The 12,025-nt window shown below is 43.7% G+C and overlaps 1 pseudogene; it reads left to right on the top strand.

The window, feature by feature from the left end:
- The first annotated feature begins 10,944 nt into the window (after positions 1–10,944).
- Positions 10,945–11,535, top strand: LOC119530841 (annotated as a pseudogene).
- The last annotated feature ends 490 nt before the right edge of the window (positions 11,536–12,025 follow it).

Genomic DNA, 12,025 nt, shown 5'->3' on the forward strand with positions numbered 1-12,025 from the left:
AGGCAAAATTGTTGTATTGAATGGGAATGTGGTGGGAATCACCACCCCTGCATCCATCATTCCCCTGACTGTGGCACTAATCTCTACAATCCACCCAGGAATGTGATATTGCTTTTAATGTTCTATTTTGCCAGGAGGAGATAGCTCTATGAGCTTCCATTTGGCCTTCCCTACCACAAATTAAGAAGCCATTGTGGATATTCTGTCAGTTGACAAGCATGTCTATTCTAATTATGCACCCCAGAACTTGGGAAATTACAGAACGAGTTTGGTGAACCACTAGAACAACTGTGACATGGACCTGACCTCAAACTTCATTATTGCTATACTTCTGTGCCAGTTTGAATGTATTATGTCCCCCAAAATGCCATTGTCTTTGATGTAATCTTGTGTCAGCAGATGTATCAGCATTGATTAGACTGTAATTCTTTGAGTGTTTCCATGCAGATGTGACCCACCTAACTGTGGGTGATGATAATAATTGGATAATTTCCATGGAGGTGTTGCCCTACCCATTCAGGGTTGGTCTGAATTAAATCACTGGTGCACTATATAAGCTCAGACAGAAGGAGCAAACTTGCCACAGCCAAGAGGGACACTTTGAAGAATGCACTGGAACTGAGAGAAGCTTCACCTTACAGAGACATTTTGGAGATGGCATTTGAAAGCAGACTTTTGCTCCCAAGAACAACTGAGAGTGATGTTTTGGAGAGATGCTGAAGCCTAGAGAGGAACAACCTGGGAGAAAGCCATTTTGAAACCAGAACATTGGAACAGATGCCAGCCACATGTCTTCCCAGCTAACAGAGGTTTTCCAGACACTATTGGCCACCCTCCAGTGAAGGTACCTAATTGTTGATGCATTACCTTGGACACTTTATGGCCTTAAGAGTGTAATTGTATAACCAAATAAACCCACTTTTATAAAAGCCAATCCATTTCTGGTGTTTTGCATTCCAGCAGCATTAACAAACTAGAACTCCTTTAGCCCCTACTCTAACTGGTGGAACACAGTGATGTTCTGTGTCTCCTGGAATTAATGCCATTTATGAGCCAGTGTCTAATAACCCCTGAGATGTTTGATCATGTCCTTTTTCCCAATCTATAGGTGTCCTGGTAAAAGTCTCTTGGTCCCTTTTGGTATGGCTTGGAGGAAGATTTACAGTATATATTCTGGTAGTGTAGCAGTTTCCTTTCTGAAAGGGACTTGACCATCCATTCATGCAAGGTGTTCTGGGTCTGTAAACTGACTCAAATCTGGGAATTGATTAAGAGACTTTGACTCTTTGCTTTGTGATTCAAGTTAGACATTTTCACTTGATATTGAACTCTTCTGCTTACACAGATCAAGTAATAAATTAGTAGGCTGCCCATGTATTTTACTTCTAGGTACTTCATGGGAAAGAACCAACGTCATAGTTTTCTGCCAGTCAGATTATTCTGATTATTACTTTGACTCTGCTGTCCAATATGGTAGCCATGCCCACCTTGTATTTGCCAATTAAATTCTGCCACCTGGCTACTGCCAAGTACATCCAAGTTCATTGACAGCAGTTCCTACAGTACTATCTGACCTACAAGAAGAGTAAACATAGAGCTCTTTATTGATAATGAGTTGTTCTCCAAAATTTATTCCTCACAGTCTTGTTGAAAGGTATCATTTCTGGACATTTCTGGCATGGGTTTAACAGGTCTTACAAGTTAAATCCACTCTAACATTCAAATATTTCTAAGCCTTTAGTGCACCTAATCTACATTATACTGAAGCAGTACTGACATTTGACTTTAGGCAATGTAGGCCATCCTTTTGTGCATGCTACAGCCAGCAACTCAAGCAAACTATCAGAACTCTTACCAACCCTTTGAGCTACATCACTGAATCAAGAATCCCTGCTTAGTGGGCCCATGTTAATAAATTTAGCCTGATTCATCTTTATTTTCCTTCCACTGTTATCCCACACCCTTAAAATCCATTCCCATACATATTGCACTGATTTCTCTCTACAGAAATTCGAAAACTCATTCTGGTTTTTAGATGGTGTGTAGTGGAACTCTTCATGAGATACACTTAGAACCTCACCTTTTCAGGTCTATTGGGACCAATTATAGGTCTAGAAGTAAGGAGAGGTGGTGGGACTTGTTTATTAGATGAATTAGCACTACCTTACAAGCCGAATCCCTCAGGGCATTTCTTCACAATTTCTTCTCATTAAAAAGTTTTATTTTCTTCAGAGACAGATGTGGGCCTTTTTTCATTGGCTAAAGCTGATGAAATGGAGTGGCTTTTAGCGATGGGGATTTATTAGCTTAGAAGTTTACAAATCTAAAGCCATGAAAATATCCAAATTAGGGCCTAATCAGAATTATACCTTTTCTGAAGACTGGTAACCAGCAAGTTTTAGCTCAAGGCAGATATGATGTCTGTTGGTCCATCTCTTCCAGGTTTCATTCCTTCAGCTTCTGGCTTCAGTGGCTTTCTCTCAGATTCTCTAGGGCTTTTTCTATGAGCTTCTGTTAGTTTCATCTCCTTCTTCTGTAAATACTTTTATCCTCTTATAAAGGACTCCAGCAAGAGGATTAAGACCCAACTTGAATGAGGTGTGTCATGTCACAATTGAAATAACCTAATCAAAAGGTCCCACCCACAATAGGTGTGCCGGTTTGAGTGTATTGTACAAAGATAATGCCATTATCTTTGTAGTCTTGTGTGGGGCAGAAGTTTTGGTGCTGGTTAGATTTGCTTGGAGCATGCCCCACCCAGCTGTGGGAGATAATTTTGATGAGATGTTCCCATGGAGGCGTGGCCCCACCCATTCGGGGTGGGCCTTGATCGGCGGAGCTATATAAATGAGCTGACTCAAAGAGAGGAAAGAGAGTGCAGCTGGGAGTGATGTTTTGAAGAGAAGCAAGCTTGCTAGAAAGGAACGTCCTGGGAGAAAGCCGTTTTGAGGCTGGAGCTTTGGAGCAGATGCCAGCTGCCTTCCTAGCTAGCAGAGGTTTTCCGGACTCCATTGGCCACCCTCCGGTGAAAGTACCCGATTGCTGAGGTGTTACCTTGGATGCTTTGTGGCCTTAAGACTGTAACTGTGTAGTGAAATAAACCCCCGTTTTATAAAAGCCTATCCATCTCTGGTGTTTTGCATTCTGCAGCATTAGCAAACTAGGACAATAGGTCCACACTCACATAAATGTATTAAAAGAGCATATTTTCTGGGGTTCATACAACTTCAAACTACCACAAGGCTATTTCCTCAAAAGAGACAATTACATGTTTATCAGGCACACTGGGTTAATCTCTTTATTCCTAAGAGCAGAATATCACATATTTGTCAGGAAAAAAGGAGTCATCAAAATCTATGGTTTCAATATTTCCACCTTCATCATAATCACCCCATGTGACCTCATTGTAATTCTCAAAATCCCATTCCTATCCAATTCAACACTCTCATTTTTACAGCAGACATACTGCTAGGTTGGGAATTCAATTTATGTTTCAATTCAGCCACTTACACAATGAAACTCTGGATTATGTTCTCAGAAATTCCAAGTCTGCAGCTATGATAAGAGTCTTTCAGAACACACATAGAAACTTTCCTGTCCTTCATACCATGTTTAAACTGATCATTTGGGTCCTTTAGCTAGTCCCATTCTTTCAAACCTGTATTCAGCATATTTAGGGACAGCCAGCCAACATCATTATATATTTTAACTCCAGAAAATGAATAAGGTATCAAATAAATTGTTACCCAGATTCTGGCTTCTTACAAGAATTTGGCTAGCAATACCCACAAGTAATATTTTGTGTACGACTATTGACAATTTATAATGCAGATTATGAGTGACCAATCATAGGAATAGAGACACCATGGCCTTTTAACCTAATCAGATTCAAGATCCACTTCCAAAAAAACCCAGAGATAATTCAGAGTATTATCCTTCAGATTTTGTTTCTCAATACCATGCTTAGAACCTATTCTAGTTTGCTAATGCTGCTGGAATGCAAAACACCAGAAATGGATTCACTTTTTAAAAGGGGAGTTTATTTGGTTACACAGTTACAGTCTCCAGTCCATAAAGTGTCCAGGTAATGCATAAACAATCAGGTACCTTCACTGAAGATGGCCAATGGCATCCAGAAAACCTCTGTTAGCTGGGAAGGCAAATGGCTGGTGTCTGCTCCAATTTCTGTTTTCAAAATTGCTTCCTCCCATGATATTCCTCTCTAGGCTTCAGCTCCTCAAAGATGTCACTCTTAATTGCTCTTGGGGCATTTGTCCTCTCTTAGCTTTTCCAGAGCAAAGTCTGCTTTCAACAGCCATATTCAAAAGGTCTTTCATCTGCAGCTACTCTCATCTTCTGTGCATTCTTCAAAGTGCCCTTCTTGGCTGTAGCTTCTCTTCAAAATGTCACTCTCAGGTGCACTGAGTTCCTTCTGTTTGTCACCTCATTTATATGGCTCCAGTGATTTAATTTAGACCCACCCTGAATGGGTGGGTTAACACCTCCATGGAAATTATCCAATCAGAGTCATCACCCACAGTTGGGTGGGTCACATCTCCATAAAAAGACTCAAAGAATTACAATCTAATCAATGCTGATACATCTGCCCACACAAGACTACATCAGAGATAATGGCATTTTGGGGGACATAATGCATTCAAATTGGCACAGTACCAAATTGATATTAGTCAGGTTTTTCCAGGAAAACAGAATCAACAGATTCATTACAAATAAATGTAAATGTGTTATAGATTTTTATAGGATTGGTTCATCAAATTGGGGAGATTGGAATGTGCAAATTCCATAGGGCAGACATGAAACTTGAACACCAATATAAGTGTTGAATTCCCCAGAAGTGGCTGGCTGAAGTAAAGATAGAAAGTCTTCATTCTGAGTGCTGAAGTCATCAGTTCTTGGGGGTGAGATGTCCCTCCTGGTCTCTGACCACTGACTGCAAGTTGTCTGCTATGACCACCTCCTGGGCCTAGGAATTCTGGAGATGGTCCATTCTCTCCTTGGCCAGGGTGACTGTAGAACAGGGTCCTTGGGCTGGAGACATGGAAGAAGGCCAAGGTAAGGGGTGATGTGGCTCCCAGGACAAATGTTTGAACATTTAGGAAGTATGTATCAAAGGAAATCCAGGTTCTTCATAGCTTCCCCATCCTGTCCACTCCATGAGCCCATCTGTCTTTCCTTCCTCCTTTGTTCCTGTCCGCCTAAGTCCATGCTTATCTCTCTCCATTGCTGGGGCCCAGAAAGATGACTGCCATTCATTGTTAAGGAATGAATGAACAAATGAACAAATTTATGAATGAGCAAGTGAATGATAGATATAGAAACCCTCTACATTAGCCTGCCCACACTTATATTCACAGCACACACTCAGCTCTTTTCTTGGACCCCTGTTTCCTTCTTATGAAAGTTGTAGGCGGTGGGCCACGAAAGAGCAGGCCTTGGGCCATGAGGCTTGGGTTTCCCACATGGGGGCCTAGGGCCTACTGCAGGGTATTGTCATTTATCAGTTCTCATTCTTTTCCTTACACCAAAGGAGCCAGTTAAATACCTGAACTTGTTTCTGATATAAAGACAAGTGGCTCTTGGCATGCTGGGCATCTTTATTTGAGAAAGATGCCCATAATGAAATGGACTCACTTTCTCTGGAGATTAGGGAGTGGGAGGTTTGGCCCCAGAGTCTCTGCCTGCCCTTCCCAGGGAGGGGAAGGCACTGATTCATCCCCAGTCTGTCACTCATTGACTCACTTGGGCAACAATTGCTGGTTAAAGGGGAAAAGAATTGGCCCCTTTGTCACTCAAGAAGTTGGACACTCTCCCCTTGGCCATCAGGTCAGGAACAGCAAGGACCCACCCCAGGCTTCCAGGCCTTCAACATCCATTCACTCATGCATTCATTCATTCAGGCAACAGATAGTGATTGCAATGTTGTTGGTGACTTCTTCAAGGCAATTTGCTATTTTGACTTCTTCCTCCAAAGACCCAAGGCAGGCAAGTGAGAAGTCACCATCTATGCCAGAAAATAGGTGGGGAAATGTAGGCTCAGGTTGGTTAAATACACCACTCTCTTCACCATCTCTTGCAGCTAAGATCTCATGAGCTTTCCAAGGGTCCAAGATATAGAGAATAAAAGATACTTTAAGGCTCCAGAATAAGAAAAGATAATGGAACCATGGATATGAATAAACATTTCATGTCTATAGCCAAACTTCATTCACTGTTAAACTGAGTGTTCATTTAAAAATGATTCATACATTAAATTTTCTTGTTTTATTAGAATTCTCAGGGTTGCATGGTGACTACAGAGAAAGCATAGCCAGTCATAAGTGAAATGAGCTCCCACCTAGGAAATAATTACAGAAATGAAATTAGACAAATGTTTTCAAAATACTTTACAGCCAAAAGGTGGCATTTTATGGGATACTCCCACATTCAGGGGCCTCCCTGGGCAGGGTGGTATGCGGGTTCTGGGCTGAGGGGAAAGACAGAGGGCTCCAGTTGGCAATGGTGGGTGGTGAGCATGCCTAGCCCTGCACTCAGGCCCATAAACCCAAAACACTGTCAGCACCAATGAGAGCCAATCTTCCTTTAACTTGGGGTTTATTGAAAACCTACTGTGCAGGCTGGGGGGTGGAGTAGAGGCATAGCTGGAAACTCTGGGTGGGACCAAACAATTATGCTGTGTCTGAGCTGTTTCTGTGGAAATGGAGCCATGGGGGATGTTCACCTCCCATAGGTGTTGTGATGGTTAGGGTCATGTGTCAACTTGGCCCTGTGATGGTGCCTGTGTGCCTGGTCAAGCATGCACTGGTTTGTTACTGCAAGGGCATTTGTGTCTGGTTAATACAACAGAAGGCTGGTTTATTAAATCATCAGTCAATTGGCTGCAGTTGTGACTGATTACATTCAACAAAGGGTGTGTCTTTCACAATGAGAATGTAGTCAGCTGGATTTAATCCAATCAGTTGGAGACTTTTAAGTGAGAGAGAGGATTTTCATTTCTTCTTCAGCTAACCAGTGAAGCATTTCCTGAGGAGTTCACTGAAGTTGCCAGTTCACTCCTGAGGAGTTCATCAAACATCTTCATTGGAGTTGCCAGTTTGCTACCTGCCCTATGGAATTTGGACTCATGCATACCCACAGTTACGTGAGACATTTTTATAAAATCTTATATTCATAGACATCTCTTGATTCTGTTTCCCTAGAGAACCCTAACTGATAAAGTTATGGTGGCTGTGGCTGCTCACCATGGCATGTGCATCCTAGTGATGGGAAGGCCCAGAGAAGGGGCTTGGATGATGCCTGTGGCTGTTGCTTCGACAGTGGGCATTTATGGGTGGGAAGGATTAACAGGCCAGAGAGGAATGGCTTAGGGAGCTTGTCCAACAGTCCAGGCCAAAGGGAATATGGTTTCCCACTTAAGAGGCTCCATGCATCCCCAGTAGCTCAGGGCATCTGTCACATGGTTGAAGATTCCAGGCTTTGCTGATGTGCATGTGCCCCAGAAGGTGAGTTTCCTTTCCTGAGTTCCTGCTTCACCATTCAGCTAGGCCTTGTCCTCTGCCAAGGCAGGGCAGAGACCTAGGCTCCAAGCATGCCTTCACTGTGCTGTGCCTGCACAGCCAGCTGTGAAGAGATGTATAGTCGGCCTGGGAAGTTTTCTGTTCACATCCAAGCAGGAATTTGTGAGGTCCCCTTGGTCCAAGCTTCATGCTCAGTATGGCAGCAAAGCTTACCTTTCAGCAGAGGGGCAGAGGGACATGTGAATGACCAGAGGTGTGAGCCTGCAAGAGAAAGCCTGAGGGGATGGAAGGAAGTGGGCTTTGATGACCCAGTGTCCAAATCCAAGGTCTTCTGCGTTCTACCTGCATTAACATGGCCAATTTCCTTAGTCTGATGAGTTTCCTTTTCTGAAAAATGGAGACAAACCCTGTAGGGAGGTGGTGAGTCTGTGAGGTTGGGGCTGTAAATGACTGGCACAAAGAAGTCCTGGTTTACAACTGTGTCCTGGCACAAAATAACCTTCCCTGGTGTGTGGACTCAGGAAGGGGGAAGGGGGACCCTGCACAACACCGGTTGTGAGTGCCACCACCCCAAGATTCATGGGCTGATTTTTGTCTCCCAAAAAGACACACTCAAGTCCTGACCCCTGTCCCATGAATGGGACCTTATATGACAATAGGATCTTTGCAGTTTGATTAGTTCAAATGAGGCCAATCTGGATTAGGGTAGGCCCTGATTCAGTAAGACTGATGTCCTTATGTGAAGAAGAAAATGTAGACATAAAGGCAAACAGATGCTCAGTGTGATGACTGTGTGAAGGCATAGGTATAGAAGTATTTCATCCACAAGCCAAGGAATGCCCAGGATGACCACCAGATAGAAACTGGAAGAGGCAAGGAAGGACTCCTCTCCACAGATTTCCAAGGGAGCTCAGCCTTACTAATACCTCAATTTCAGACTTCTGACCTCCATAAATGTGTTAAACCACAAATTTCTGATGCTTAAGCCTCCTGGTTTGTGGTATTCAGTTATGGAAGCCCCAGGCATATTCACAGGGGTTTTAGCCCTGCAAGAGGCAATCTGAGGACCCAAGGTGATGCAATGAGCTCCCACACCACCTGCACCAACTCATGTCAATCTTGTACAATCTCTAAGATGCATGTGTCATAACCCATCTTACAAATGAAGGAAAGGAACTTTGCAGCTGAGGGTAGTGTAGGTTGCTCTGTGCTCTCCTGGGAAGCACTGGCAGGTGAACCATGGCCATTCTTGGCCTCCCACAGGCAGACGTGAGGGTTCAGGGGAGGTGGAGGGAGGCACAGAGTGCCAAGGAACTGAATGCACTACAAAGTGGTCCCCCCCAGACCCTGGTGGCTGCATCAGATGGCCAGCACTCAGGACATTGCACATCCTGCCACCCATTTAGGATGGATCCTGGTAGCTATCCCCATCCAATGGACCCAAAGCACCAGGAATCCCAGGCAGGAGTGAGCAGGAGAAAGAAAAAGACAGATGACCATGTGATGGAAGCAGAGGTTGAGTCACAACCAGAACACCACAGAACTTAGAGAAAATCAAGACCTTGATTTTGGACTTAAACAATAAATCCCTGTTGTTTAAGCCAACATTGTGTGGTGTTTGTCATAGCAGCCTTAGCAAAGACACAAATGTCTGAATTGGCCACTGGTGGGGGGAGGGGAGTTATATTTGGGGAAGGGGTGGTGGTGGTTTGAATCAATTATGTCCCCCACAAAAATCATGTTCTTTAATGAAATATTGTGTGGGCAGAATTAGTTTTTTGATTACGGTGGGACCTTTTGATTAGGTTGTTTCCATGGACATGTGACCTACCCAACTGTACGTGAGAACTTTTGATTGGATCATTTTCATGGAGGTGTGACCCCACCCATTCTGGGGGAGTCTTGATTAGTTCACTGGAGTCCTTTAAGAGGGACATTTTGGAGACAAGCTAAGGGCAAACACAGACATAGAAAATTGGAGACACTGGGAGATGCAGATAGAAGGATGTTTGGAGATTCCAGGTGTTCTAGTTTGCTAATGCTGTGGAATGCAAAACACCAGAGATGGATTGGCTTTTATAAAAAGGGGGTTTATTTGGCTACACAGTTACAGTCTTAAGGCCATAAAGTGTCCAAGGTAACACATCAGTAATCGGGTACCTTCACTGGAGGTTGGCCAATGGCATCTGGAAAACCTCTGTTAGCTGGGAATGCACGTGGCTGGCGTCTGCTCCAAAGTTCTGGTTTCAAAATGGCTTTCTCTCAGGACGTTCCTCTCTAGCAAGCTTGCTCCTCTTCAAAACATCACTCACAGCTGCACTCCGTCTCCTCTCCTTGAGTCAGCACGTTTATATGGCTCCACTGATCAAGGCCCACCCCAAATGGGTGGGGCCACACCTCCATGGGAGTATCCCACCAGAGTCACCTCCCACAGCTGGGTGGGGCACATCTCCATGCAAACAACCTAATCCAAACATTCCAACTTAATCCCCACTATTCTGTCTGCCCCACAAGATTGCATCAAAGAATATGGCTTTTTCTGGGGGACATAATACATTCAAACCTGCACAGCAGGCTAAGATATGAAGCCTTGAGTTTGCTTTAGATAAGCATAATAGAGGACCCCCAGACAGTTAGAAACACACTGGGAGAACAAGCAAAGATGCACAGAAGCTGAGAGAGAGTAACTAAGAGATACAGAGGCTCAAAGACATTTTGGAGAAAGCCATTTTGAAACCAGAACCCAGGAACAATAGACCAGCTAATGACAGCCATGTGTCTTCCAAGCTAACAGAGGCATTCCTGATGCCATCAGCCTTTTATCAGTGAAGCTGTCCTCTTGTTGATGTCTTAAGTTTGGAGAATTTTATGACCTTAGAAATGTAAATTTGTAACCTAATAAATCCCCTTTATAAAAGCCAATCCATTTCTGATATTTTGCGTAATGGTAGCTATAGCAAACCAGAACAATGGCTTTACCTGTCTGCATTATCTGCAGATTTACCCAAAACTGTGAATTTCGGGACAACCTATTCTGGATGGCAGACACATGAAGAACACTTCTCACTCTCAGCCCTGGACACAAACAACACTTTCCTCATCATTCTACTGGAAGAAAGTTTAAGAGAAATTAATGAGGGGAAGGAATTATTTTGTCAAATTTTTCAATATTTTATTATCTGTCTGCCCATCAGTTTCCATGGGAATGGTGCTTAAACCCAGCTGCCAAATATGGAGAATCTGTATTCCCTTACCTGTGCCACTCACTGCTAGCCTCCCTGTTGAGGTCTGTGCTCAAGTCTGCCCTTTTCTGAGTGACCTGTTCAGCAGTGTCCAGGCCATCTGAGCTGTTCATCCCTACTTGTTCTTAAGACAAGGAAAGCCAGGCAGAACCTTTGAGTAATCCAGAATGGCTACTCTGATCTTTGTAGATAAGGAAAATAGAGAACCTGCCACCCATATTGTTCCTAAGGATGGGCCAAAGATGTGGTCAAAGGCTTTGATGGGAGATTTCAGGTTTTAACACTCTGTGTTGGCAAAATATTTGATGCCCCACCAGCCTTACCTAGAGATTTCAGAAAGCCATTGGGAACTGTCAACAGAGCTGCAGAAGAGTCAGCAAAGACAAGTGGACCCCTCAAACAGAAACAGCCAACAGCCAATCATCTTTGCCAAAAACCTGTCTGAGAATACTGTTAAAGCAAAAACTCAGTTTGGGCCTCAGATCTATTCAGAAAAAGAAAAATTATTTCCCTTCAATCCTCTGGATTTGGAGAGTTGATCTGCCTGAAGAGTATCAAATTGCACACATCAGTTTGAGTGGAGTGCTCTCATGATCCTCAATAAGAGGGAAATTGAAAAACTGTTACAGCAGGGGGCATTCACCCCTGTGAAGATACCCTCTCTGGTGTGGGAGTCTACTCTGTTGTAGTCTCCTTCAAGCATTCTATCAACCCTGGATGTTGAATTGCCACCTGTTTGCTTTGACTTAGATATTTAATTTTCTTGGGGCCTTATAGTTTGTGTATATTTTTTGTTTCAATGAAGCAATTCTTTATTAAACTTCTCATGATATTAAAAAAAGACAAGCAAAGCCAATTGGACAACTGCACTTTCTAATGGGACAACCCCCTATAGGGACCTCCTCCCAGGCCACCTGCCACCCTAAGCCTACAGGAATCTTTACTAAGACACAAATCACATTCTGCCCCTGCTTTGGAAACTTCTCCCAGAGGCTCCAACTGAGGATGAGCTACACACTCCCTTCACCCAGTCTCCACCTTATTTCTCTGCCCTGGTGACTCACCTTCCAACTCTCTTGCTTCAGGGTCACAGCCCTTCCTGGCTGTCTCTTGGGCACTGTTCAGGGTTGATGGTCACTTCCTCAGAAAGGCTGAGGCCAGAGTTGAATCTGCCTTGCTCTCAAGCAAATATATTTAATAGTAGCTGGTTGAACATGTGAGTGGAGTGGTAGAGGTATGGAGGGATGG

This window comes from Choloepus didactylus, chromosome 4 (genome assembly GCF_015220235.1).
Source record: "Choloepus didactylus isolate mChoDid1 chromosome 4, mChoDid1.pri, whole genome shotgun sequence".
Lineage (NCBI taxonomy): Eukaryota > Metazoa > Chordata > Mammalia > Pilosa > Megalonychidae > Choloepus > Choloepus didactylus.